We start from the raw sequence: 12,895 nt of genomic DNA, 5'->3' as shown, positions 1-12,895 counted from the left end.
ATTTCAGATTTTATCTAGGAGTTATATCTCCTCTAGGACATACTTCATTTGGTATATGTAAAGTACAACTTGGTCATTTATAAGGTCAGAGTTTGGTCTTTGATCCCTCTAGACACTTTTATCCAATTATGTACTTTGATTTGATTGCTGATTAGGGAGGTTTTTGTGATGGGTTACTGTGGGTATTTCCCATACTGCTCTAAGACTGTAGAATCAGGAAAAATAATCATGCAACTCTTCTATTTCCTTTTTTAAAAAATTCTACATATAAGTGAAATTATATGCTATTTCAAGTGAAATCATGTGGTTTCTGTCTTCATAATCTGACTTATTTCACTTAGCATATACCTGGATAGGTCCATCCATGTTTTTGCAAATGGGAAGATCTTTTTTATGGCTGAGTAGTATTCGTGTGTGTGTGTGTAGACACAGCTGCTGCTGCCCTTTTTTTTAAATATACACCACATTTTCTTTATTGTTCATCTACTAATGAACACTTGGGTTGCTTCCATATCTTGGCTCTTATAAATAATGCTTCAGTATACATAGAGATGTATATATCTTTTTGAACTAGAAAAGAAATGAACCATCTTTCATTCCTTTGGATAAATCATACAGCCTTAGCAGTTGAGTTCAGCAGTTGACCAGTCAACAGCTAGTTATTAAATACATTTTAACAAACTAGGTAGGTGCTAAACTGGTGTCTTCCTACTTCTGATCATAATAGTTATGGAGCAGGAGAGGACTGAGAGGGAAAGAAGGAATTTTGATTTTTGCTGTAAGTATCTTGCTGTAATGTATTAAGTGGTTATTTTGTATTGTTTTAGCTGAATTTACACCATGGACAATTCCAGAGACAGAGCTAAGCTTGCTGAAATTAATAGATCTGGTTCCAGCCCCTAATAGTGACCATCTAGTATATGCAGTCCTCTAATACGTGAATGTTTGAAATCATCATGTGAGACTGGAATATCTTTTCTGTTTGTTTCAGCAACTAGAAGGAGCTGTGTGATACACACAGCTATATGACAGTGACAACTCAGAATGCTGTCTACCAGAGTAAGCACAAGCTTGTCTAATTACCATGCCACTACTCACCAAAAGATGGTTTTAAGTTTAAGGCAATAGGCAGTAATGTATAATGCATCTTGCAGGGCTGAGGCCTAGAAAGGTTGTGTGAATAGTGACCTTTTAAAGACTTCAAATGTGGGATCCCTGGGGGGCGCAGCGGTTTGGCGCCTGCCTTTGGCCCAGGGCGCGATCCTGGAGACCCGGGATCGAATCCCACGTCAGGCTCCCGGTGCATGGAGCCTGCTTCTCCCTCTGCCTGTGTCTCTGCCTCTCTCTCTCTCTGTGTGACTATCATAAATAAATAAAAATTAAAAAAAATTAAAAAAAATTAAAAAAATTTAAAAAAGAAGACTTCAAATGTCTGAAATATCTTTAGTTCACTCCTCTTAGTTTGGCTGGTTTGATGAGGCATTAAATTCTTTTTTGGAAGTTAATTTTCCCCTCAGAATTTTCCTGCTGACAAGTCAGATGTCATTCTGTTTCCTGTTCCAGTGAATATGAATTTTCTCCTAATTTGTCAGGCTCTCTGTCCCTCTATCACTGTTATCACTTTTCTATCTCTGATGTTATGAAAATTAATGATAATAATCTCAGTGCCTCTTTTTCATTGAAGTATTGTTGGCACACAATGTTATATTAGTTTCAGATATACAGAATAGTGATTAAAAAACTATATACATTATGCTGTGATCATCCCAAGTGTAGCTACCATGTGTCTTCATAAAGTGCTGTTGCAATAGAAAAAAAAGTTTGAATAAAATTGCAGGGTACTGTTGGGCAGTTGACCTGGTTTCATTGAACCAATAGGTTAATTCTTTAATAACATGATAAAACCTGGAGAACTGTAAATCATTACCTGAATTTTTGAATTAGATTCTTTCAGAGAAGAATCCTGAGTGAGATATACTTACACGTATGCCCTTAAACTTGGAAAGGAAGATGTGAATGGTTAGCAGATGGTGGACCAACATTATAGTGGAAGATGTTGGGGACATTTGAGCAGATGTCAGTGCACATAATTTATATATATAATGAACATTATGGAAGGACAAAATAATAGTATGGAGATAGACTGATAGATGAGAGAGTAGGAAGAAGGAGGCACCAAGTGAAATAAGCGATATAATAATTTTGTCTAAAAAATAGAAATAAAGAGAATGAGCCAGTTTTGGGAAAAGCGAAATAATAAATTTGGCTTTGTGTAACATGCATACAACTGATTAGATTGAACTTTTGATAGTTCTTTATTTTTTGTTTAAAGTTTAAAACAAAACAAAACAAAACAAAAAAATAAAGTTTTTTTTTTTTTTAATGTATTTATGATAGTCACAGAGAGAGAGAGAAAGGCAGAGACACAGGCAGAGAGAGAGAAGCAGGCTCCATGCACCGGGAGCCCGACGTGGGATTCGATCCCGGGTCTCCAGGATCGCGCCCTGGGCCAAAGGCAGGCGCCAAACCGCTGCGCCACCCAGGGATCCCCAAAAATAAAGTTTAAAACAGTTTCGGGTACCTGGCTGGCTCAGTTGATGGAACATGTGATTCTTGAGCTCAGAGTCAAGTTCAAGCCCTTCATTGGTGTACAGCTTACTTGAAAAAAAATAAAATAGTTTAAAGTTTAAAAAATCTCATTTTTATTAATGTTTTTCTCCCCAAATAGATTGCTGGCTCATTGAATCTGATAGCAGTTCAACTTAAACTTCATTATGCCTCCTTTGTTTTGCTTTGGGGATTTAATAAATATCAACTAATTAATTTTGTTGATGAGAAAAAAAAAAAAAAACCCTGATGGATTTAGAAGACCTTTCATTCAGAGGCAAATAATTAACGCTTGGCCTCTCAAATTTTTTGTGAAAAGTAGAATCAGAAAAGTAGAATCAGTTTAGTTCCAGAAATTCAGAATGTCTTCAAAAAGAGCTGTAAGACAATAAAGAGTGAAAGAAGAAATCTATAAGGAGACTTACTGGTCATTAGGTAATGAGCATTCTCCACAAATGAGAAGGATGCAGTTTGCAAAGAATAGTACAATTCTAATTTATTGTTAGAGTTACTACTATTGCTTTTACTTCTGTTTTTTAGATCTGTTGTAGACCTTCTGAATATCACACTGAAGCAGTAATTCTTTTCAATAAAATCCTAGAAGTGAGTATGGAGACACTGGTGGAATGAGTAGTTGTAGGTGTTTGTTGATACACTGTCACATTGAGAAAGTTGCCTTTTCTATATCTATTTAATGAGGGATTTTATCAGCAATGAATGTTGGTGTTTTTCAAGTTTTTTCTGCATATATTGAGGTAATTGCTTATTTTTTCTACTTTGTTTTGTTAATGTTGTAAATTACATGGATTCATTTTTGTATGTTACACCCAACCTTGTATTCCTGGGATAAATCTTACTTGGTCATGACATTATTATTATTATTATTATTATTATTATTATTATTATTATTGCTTTTATTATTTTATATATTCCTGAATTAGATTAGCTAAAATTTAGGGAAGGGTTTTGTGTCTTTGTTCATGGAGCATATTGGAATAGTTTAAATATAATGTTGGTCTCATAGGATGAGTTGAAACTTGTTTTCCCCATTTTTATGTTTTAGAAGAATTTGTAGTATTATTGTTTTTCTTAAATGTTTGATAAAATTTACCAGCAAAATTATCTATCCCTGTGGTTTTCTTTATGAGAGGTTTTTTTTTTTTTTTACTAGAAGTTTAATTTCTTGAATAGGTATCATAGATATTTCTTGAGTGAGCTTTGGTAGTTTGCTTCTGTGAAGGAATTTGACCATTACCTCTAAATTGTTAGATTTATTTGCAAAAGGCATTTGTAATATTCCCTTATTATCTTTTTGATATTTCCAGGGTCTGTAATATAACAACTTGTCTTTCATTTTGATATAGGAAATTTGTATATTATCTTTCTTTCTGATTGGTATATATAAAGGTTAATCAGTTTTATTGCTCTCTTCAAAATACCACGTTTTGGTTTCATTATTTTTCTTTATTGTTTATCTTGATTTATATTTTACTGATTTCTGCTTTTTAAAAAATTATTTTTATTTCCTTCTTTTTCCCTCTCTGGGTTAACTTACTCCTCTTTTTTCATAGTTTCTTAAAATATAAGCTTGTTTCTCTGTCAAAAAGTTGTTGCTTTCTTTGGTTCCCAGCTGTAATCCTTTGTATAGACAAAGTCCACGTTGTTGGTTTCATGCCAGAGCATCAAATAGGCCAATGGGCAAGTCTTGGCAGATACAGAAGGTCAACTCACCTCTCTTAAGGTTCTTCCGTCTCTGGAATTGGGTCTTTTACCTCTATTTTTGTTCTTTCACCATCTATTTGCTAGTTTTTTTTTTTTTTTTTTTAAGATTTTATTTATTTATTTGACAGAGAGAGGGCAAGCAAGTAAGTGCACACAAGCAGGGGAAGTGGCACGTCAAGGGAGAGGGAGAAGCAGGCTCCCTGGAATCATGACCTGAGCTGAAGGCTGACGCTTAACAGACTGAGCCACCCAGGCACCCCCTATTTGCTACTTTAATACAGATTACTTATGTTTATTATTCAGTATCTAGTTGTTTAGCATGTGTGTACTTAACATTTATTTTTGAGTGTTCGGTAATTTGCTCATCTTCTGGGAGTCCGTATTGGTTCACAAAAGGAAGTCATGCTGAACTCACCTATTTTCTTTTGAAGTTGGTTTTCCTAATTGGATAGGAGAATGACATAAGCAAAAAATTTCGGGAACACAGTTTTTTAACTTGTCATGCCATGTTTGTGGACAGGATGAAAAAATGTGAGATGGCTGATAATATAGTTAGGGGGATTTATGGCTGATTAAACTTCTATTGACAGATTTGTGCTAGCTAAAAGGGAAGGTTTCAATTTAATATTCTTAGTAATTGTTTTAATGAAAACTAGAGATGGTTTTTTTTTATTTTTTTAAAGATTTTATTTATTTATTCATGAAAGACACAGAAAGAGAGAGAGAGAGGCAGAGACACAGGCAAAGGGAGAAGCGGGCTCCATGCAGGGAGCCTGATGTGGGACATGATCCTGGGACTCCAGGATCTCACCCTGGGCCGAAGACAGGCACTAAACCACTGAGCCACCTAGGGATCCCTTAGACATGGTTTAAAATTGTTTCATGAATCAATTAAAAATTTGTTTCCCTTCATTGCAGACACATAAAAAAGTCTTCATGAGTTAAAACAATGATATTTTACCTGGGTGTATCTCTCAGAACCACCTAGAGATTGTTAACTATATACAAATGCTTGGATTCCAGTCTGTATACTACTGCATCAGAATATTCAGGGTAGGATGTTCTGGAAAACCCATTTTCAAAATAGGATTCTAAAGATCGTTACATTTTGACCATAAGAAGTAAAATTCTGAATATATTCATAACTTTAGTTTCTTAATTTTTAATGCATTTGAGTTAAACATAATTGGTCTTTAAATCAGTTATTTTACTGCTAGTCATTATGAGATTATCATACAAATATTTAATTTGGGTTTCCAGAAGTAGAACCTCTGTTCTTAGATTCAATAAATCAGTGTCTGTGCATTTCCTTGGTACTTAAACATCCCAGGTTTTCTAAGTGTTTTACAAATGCAGATTATTGAAAATCTGTTTCAGGAAACAAAGTGTTACCATCCAGTGATCAGTATTATGTTTGTAAAATTAAGCTGGAAAATACATTAGAGTTTATCTAATCCAGTGATTCTCACACTCGGCTGCACAGTATAATAAGCTGAAGGCTTTAAAATATACAGATGCCCAAGTTCCAAAATTCAATTAAAAAGTTATGAATATATTTAGAATTTTATTTCTTATGGTTAAAATGTGACAATGATAATGGCAAAGTGTTAATAATTGTTGAAGCTGGACATTGCACACATTGGGACTTACTATTCTATTTACTGCTTTATTAATTTTGAAATGTCAATAAACAGCTAAAAAAACCCTCAGCTAAATCTAGTCTTAATACATTGAAAAAACAATGTGTTGCTGGTGTGTCCTCAAAATGTAATGAATTATAATGTAATATTTGCCTCTTATTTTTACTTTTATTATTTTTTAAAGATTTTATATATTTATTCATGAGAGACACAGAAAGAGGCAGAGACATAGGCAGAAGGAGAAGCAGACTCCCCACAAGAAGCCCCTGTGGAACTCCATCCCAATATGCTGGGATCATGCCCTGAGCCAGACAGACACACTCAACCTCTGAGCCACCAGGTGCCCCTATTTGCCTCTTTTATAATTGGTTCTTTATTTTATATGAATGTAGTCTTTCTAGGAAAAACAAATTATTGGTAAATTATATTGGATGCTTGGAGCAGATACCCTTGGAAGTTCACAAAGCTCTACAAAATTCTGTCAATGAGGATATTAATATTCCTAAGTAAGAGAGTGTAGATTATATTTGCTAATAATATGCTGAGTGAGACAGTTTCCCCTATGGCCAGAAAACTGTTGGTGTTCAGAGCTCAGCATCATAATAATGGTTATGCTAATTCCCGGTTCTTTTTCATGCACTGTTTAACTATAGGGATCATGCCTTTAAGTAATGAATAGATGGTAATATAGGAAATGTTGGGGGTTTGGAGCTGATGGCCAGGAAAGAATTCTTGAGGTATCTTCTGTGCAAAAGGATGGTTTTATTATAGCATGGAGACATGACCTGTGACGTGTATGCAGAAAGAGCTGCATTGGGTCATGAGGAATGACTGATTATATACTTTCATGTTGGGAGGGGATTGGGGATAGCGTAAGTCTCTAAGGAATTTTGGAAGCAAGATTTCCAGAACTTTAGGGACTAGCTATTATTAGGAAAAGATAATTTATTACAGTCTAGTAAGACCCTAGTCATGAGACCCTTCTTTTTTTTTAATTTTTATTTATTTATGATAGTCACACACACAGACACACACACAGAGAGAGAGAGAGAGAGAGAGAGAGGGAGAGGAGAGAGGCAGAGACACAGGCAGAGGGAGAAGCGGGCTCCATGCACCGGGAGCCCGACGTGGGATTCGATCCCGGGTCTCCGGGATCGCGCCCTGGGCCAAAGGCAGGCGCCAAACCACTGCGCCACCCAGGGATCCCTCATGAGACCCTTCTGATGTATCAGTGGGCCATATGCTTGAAGGATGATTGCCAACATGTATCTTGGGGGGTAGAGATCAAGGAAGTTTCCAAAGGAAGTTTTTTTTTTTCCAAAGGAATTTTTGTATCTTAAAGTAGACTCACAAGATCCTGCAGGGCTGGGATAATGTTGAGCTAGGATTGCCTTTTGTTCTTAGCAAAGTATTAACACTGAGGCAGCTGAGCTCCCAGAAGGAAGGTCACTCTACCTGTTTCAAGGACTTGTCAGTGAACTCTAAGTAGTAAGGACTTTTAATTTTTTTTCTTTTGCCTTTATTTTCCCACATCAGTACAATCCTTATGCTGGGTAGAGGTGATGTGAGGGGAAGCTTCTTTTTCATTTGCTTTTATCTCCCTGAGTTCCTTTTTTTCTTCCTGCCTGCTTTCCTTTCTTCTTCTCATGTATGCTCACTGCCTCTCTCTCTCTTAATGTTTTCCTCTTTCATTGTTCCTTCCCTTTCCTGGTAGCTGTGTCTGTCTTTGCCTGTCTTTTTCTCCCTGACAGTTTCTTCTTGTGTCTCTGACTTACTCTTTCCCTTTTTCTATCTCGCTGTCTTTCTACATAGTGTCTCACCCTGTCTGATCCTCTCTGGTGTTTTCTTGCATTTGCTTATCTGTTTCTTTTTCTCTCTCCCCACACTTCACTGTTTCCATGATCTTGACTGCCAGTCAGCCTGTGTCCCTCCACCCCTTTTGGTTTTTCTCTGTCCACTTGTCTCCCTCTTCATTTTGTCTCTTTCTGTTTGTCTTTCTGCCTCTCTTGGTATGTCTTTCTCTCCCTGAGCACCTGCATCTGTCTCTGTCTCTTCCTGTCTTTGTCTTGTTTTCTAGGCTGTGTTCTGTTACAGCTCTTTTTGTTGTTCATTCTTGCTTTCCCATACCTTCTTTCTGTCCCCCCATACCCCTTTATCTCCCTTGCTCATTATGTGTTATGTGTTCAGCCTCTGTTACTAATCTTTTACCCATTCTTTCACAGAATAGAGTCATTGCTGATGTCTACTATACCTGAGGTACCCACACTGTGCACAGAGATGCTCTGGGGTGCCATAGGAATAGCAACAGAATTTACATTTTTGAAGGAAATATAAGTGGTCAAACTACTAATTCTAGATAGTTCACAATTTCTCTATATTCCTTTTGATTTTATGTATTTGTGAAGATGGATTTTTCAGTGGTTTTGAGATAACATGTAAGTACTGCATGAAAACCCCTGAAATCAGGCATTGACCATGGTGGTGTCCAATGTGATTTCTGTGTTTGAGAAGTTACATGGTGCCCAACACGACCTAAATACTTAAGTTATTTAGATCTAACTATTTAGTAAATGGAAGTATTAGGTATTTCTTTTGGCCTAGAGTCACCATGAAAAAATTACTAGGACAAATTGTGGTGTGATTCAGGGGGATTCTGAAACTCTGTTTCCAAAGAGGATACAAACTGAGGTATATTATGTGACCCATGGTTATGTTAAGAGGTAAGAGGAAGTCTGCATTGTCCAAATGGAGGTCTTGGTCCTTGGATTCCCCGTGACAAGATTTTCTTGGGGATCTGTGCTCAAATAGGCAGAAGGAAAGTAACAAGGACAAAGCAGTTTATTAAAGTGAAAGTACACTCTCTAAGTGGGAAAGCCGGCAGATTCCTCAAGATAGAACTGGCCTCTAAGTTGTCTCAAATTGGCTGTTACTGGGTGTTTCGAGGCTGGGAGATGCTGTGATGTACAGCGAAATGGTCTCTAATGGAGGCTGCTTCCAGTCTTTTGGGAAACTCCTCCCACAGGTTGGGAGGGGTAAGTTTTGAGGTTTGTAACAGAACTATCCTGGCAGCCTTCCTGGCGGGTTGGGGTGGAGTGAGGTGGTGGTGGGGGAGGAGTGCTGTGCGTGTAATTCAAATGCATTATAATGAGTCTAGGGGCAACTCTGGGGGCAGAGCTGCCATTCTGTACGTGTGGCTCTTGATCTGTCTGGCCCAAAGTCATGGAAGCCACAGATCAAAATGTTAACCTCCTGGGTTTATAATGTAGCTTTTTTTTTTTTTTTTTTTTTTTTAAATCCTCATCCTTGCCTCCAGCTCAGGTCTCTATCACTTCTGTTCGAGGACTTGAGACTCTACCTCGAGGTATTTCTTCCCTGATCATATCTTCTACTTAACAGTTATAATGGTGAACTTGGTAAAAGCATAAATTCCTTGTGTAGGGGGCACTTCAATTTAGAAGTGAGTATAATTTCTGAATATAGTTCCAGAATGGGAAAAACTCACTTCCCCTGTATGTCTCTCCTTTACTACTCACACCGAGTAGTAAACACTCTACCCATTTCAAGGACTTGTCAGTGGAACTATAAGTAGTAAGGAAATTTAATTTTTTTTCTTTTGTCTTTGTTTCCCACATCACTACAATCCTTATTACGCTGGGTTGAGGTGGTGTGAGGGAAAACTTCATTTCTGACTCTTCTGGTCACCAAGTGTGTAGGTCCCCCCCCCCCCCACCAGGTAGTCCTTTGTGACACTGTCAGTGTCCCATAATTCCTTTCAATTTTGGCACTATTTATCTGGAGTTAGTCTTAGATCCCACAAGTTAGGGGCTCAAGTCCCACTTGAGATGCCAATCACAAGTTCCAGGTTGTAACCTGTATTTCCGACTGACTGGCTATAAATCAGAGTTCTCTTGACCTGTTTTTTGGGTTCAGAAATTTGCTAGAATGGTGCACATAACACAGGTAAATGCTTACCTAATTTAATGGTTTATTACAAAAGAATATGATAAAGAATACAGATGACTATCCAGACGGAAGGAAGATATACATGGGACAAAGTATGTGGGAAAGGCTGTAGAGATGCTATGCCCTCTTGGGGCACATTATTCTCTCAGCAACCCAGAAGCTCCCTGAACCTTGTACCTTGGGATTTTTATGGAAGCTTCATCACATAAGTGTGATCGATCATTAACTCAATTTCTGGCTTTTTGGCCCCTCTTCTCTTCCTGGAGGGTAGGAGAAAGGGCTGGAAGTTCCGAGTTCCTATTCATGGCTTGGTCTTTTTGGTGTCCAGCCCCCATCTAAGAAGCCCACTAAACATTTCCTTATTAGAACAAAAGATGATCCTATCACCCAGGAAACTACATGGGGTTTAGGAGTTCTGTGTCAGGAGTAGGGTCAGAGACCGAAAAATAGAATAAAAGATCTTCCTAGTGCTCTTACTGCTTAGGAGATTACAAGGGTTTTAGGAACTCAGAGTTTTGTTCCAAGATCTGGGGACAGACACTGAAACATGTATTTTTTTCTCTTATTTCCCAGCTCCCTAAATGTATCATCTTAAAATTTTCCTATTGACTTAGAGTAGAACTTTAATAATTCTGTCACTCTAATCACTCTTGGTTCTTAGCGTACATCTCTTTGGGGTTGTCTATGTGACTTATTACATTCTCTGCCCACAAATTTACAGCTACTTTCCCCCAGTAGATGTCCTGGTATACAAACCATGAGGTGTAGGTCTCCTTGGATCATCTCTAATCAGACCCAAATTTAGAGATGCCTAGTTCCTGTGTGAGTATGGAATAAGTATGTCTTAACATCTTCTGTCTTCTTGATTATATTGTTAGACTGTCTTTCTTCAGGTGATTCTGCCAACTGACGTAATTTCCCTTTATGGCTGTTAGCCTGCGCATATCTGTGTTGTATTTATAGCCCCCTTTTTAGTTTTATACCTGAAGTATTTCTATGAGCATAAAAGATTTCTTAGAGAATTTTACTGTCACTTTTAAAAATTTTTACAGATTCACATCAATAATTATTTTGGCTTTGAGATTATGCATTATGTGTCATAATTAAATAATTATGTAATTTTAAGTTATATAATTTATGATTTTATAATGGTGGGTAATATTTATTTTACTGCACATCTACTGGCAGAAAATTCTGCTGGGCTTTGTTTGTCAAAAAGCTTCATTTCACCATCCTTTTTCATGGATGTTTTCACTGGGAGTATAATTCCAGGTTGACAGTTTTTCTTTCAGCACATTAAAAATTCCATTCCATTGGTTTTGGCTTCAGTATTTTCTGATGGAAAGGCAGTTGCCTGTCTTACTGTTGCTTTTTGAAGATAATATGCCTCTTTCCCTATGGATGCTCTAAAAATTTTTTTCCTGTTTTTGATTTCCAGCAATTGTACTGTATGTAATGAGCCTAGATTTGGTTTTGTATGTGTTTATTCACCTTGGAGTTTGCTGAACTTCTTGAATCTGTGGATTTTTTTTTAAGTTTGGGCAGCTTCCTCAGCCATTATCTATTCAAATATTGCTTCACTCCATTCTCTCTGTCTTCTTCATGTCTGCTAGCCTGTCCACATCCCTCACATGTCTCCAACACTCTTTTCTGTTTTTTCCATTCTCTCTTCTTAACATATTTGATGTTATCAGTTGAACTGTCTTCCAGGATACCAGTCTTAGATTCTGCCTTTTCTAGTCTGCTGTTAAATCAACCTACTGAATTCTTAATTTCATATATTGTATATTTCAGTTGGATAATATATCCATTTCATTTGTTTCTGTATGTTTTGTTTTTCTGATGATTTTATCTTTTCACCTAGTATGTACATTTCTCCCAATATGTTCTTGAAATATTAATCATAGATATTGTAAAGTCCCTGAGTTGTTGTTGTTTTTTAGCATGAGCAGGGTGGAAAGGGGCAGAGGGAAAGAGAGAATCTTAAGCAGGTTCTAGGCCCACGTGGATACCAGTGTGAGGTTTGATCTCACAACCCTGAGATCATGACCTGAGCTGAAATCAAGAGTCGGATGCTTAACCAGCTGAACCACCAGCACCCCTAAAGTCTTTGACTTTTAAATCCTATATCTGAATGATCTTTGAGTCTCCTCTGTTGTCTGGCTTTTTTCCTCTTGGTTAGCGTGTTTTCTTGCCTATTTTCATTCTATGTAGAACACCATGTGTAAAAAAAGCTTAAGAGTTTTCAGATGAATAACATCTTTGACTAGAGATGATTTTCTTTTCCATGTTAGGCTGATAGGTCAGTGGCTGAGTACTTCAGTCCAGTCAGAGATTGAGCTGGGTTTGGGCTTCACTACAATTTTAGAAGTTTTATTAAAATTCTGGTTGCCCTTGTTCCTAAGTCCTGGCTTTCAGGTGCTTTGGTTAAGAGCCTGGCAGATCTGTCTCCTCAGTCCTGAAATGCTATATGAAATCAGCTTTGCTTTTCAGTGGTTCTCAGCCCACTCTCTAGCCTCTGCCCTATGTACTTTACAACTTGGTAAATATTTTGAGGAGCAAGCATACTGATTAGTTGTATACTTGAGGCAGGGCCTCTTTCTGCCAGGATTTTCTGTATGCTCGAGTTTGTGATCCCATGCAACCACTAAAAAACTAGTGCATTCCCCTTCCACCCCCCCACCCCCCCCGCCCCCCCCATCCCCAGATCAGAGATTCCCTGGCTAGGCTAAGCCCAGTGTTTAGCCCATGCCTTGAATCAGAAACGGTCTTAGTCTGGACACAGAAAAGCAATTGGTGATGATTAGTTCTACTCTGAATAGTTCTCCTCTGTCTCTAAGTCTTTGTGGTCCCATGGTGCTCTGATACTTATACAAACAAGGTTTTAAAATTTATTCAGCCCTTTCTAGTTGTTGCAGTGTGTTTGCTTTGACCTACTTCATTCTTCCTGAAAGTACAAATCT

The 12,895-nt window shown here is 37.5% G+C and overlaps 1 protein-coding gene and 1 pseudogene across 1 annotated transcript in view; both read left to right on the top strand.

Annotated features, from left to right (window-relative positions):
• Positions 1–12,895, top strand: part of XPR1 (xenotropic and polytropic retrovirus receptor 1) — a 228,306-nt gene that overhangs the window by 55,646 nt on the left and 159,765 nt on the right. The gene's annotated exons all lie outside the window — the stretch shown is intronic.
• Positions 8,941–12,895, top strand: part of LOC129505769 (cullin-4A-like) — a 30,948-nt pseudogene continuing 26,993 nt past the window's right edge.

This window comes from Nyctereutes procyonoides, unplaced genomic scaffold (assembly GCF_905146905.1).
Source record: "Nyctereutes procyonoides isolate TBG_1078 unplaced genomic scaffold, NYPRO_anot_genome, whole genome shotgun sequence".
Taxonomy (NCBI): domain Eukaryota; kingdom Metazoa; phylum Chordata; class Mammalia; order Carnivora; family Canidae; genus Nyctereutes; species Nyctereutes procyonoides.
This window is presented reverse-complemented; position numbering and strand designations above follow the sequence as displayed.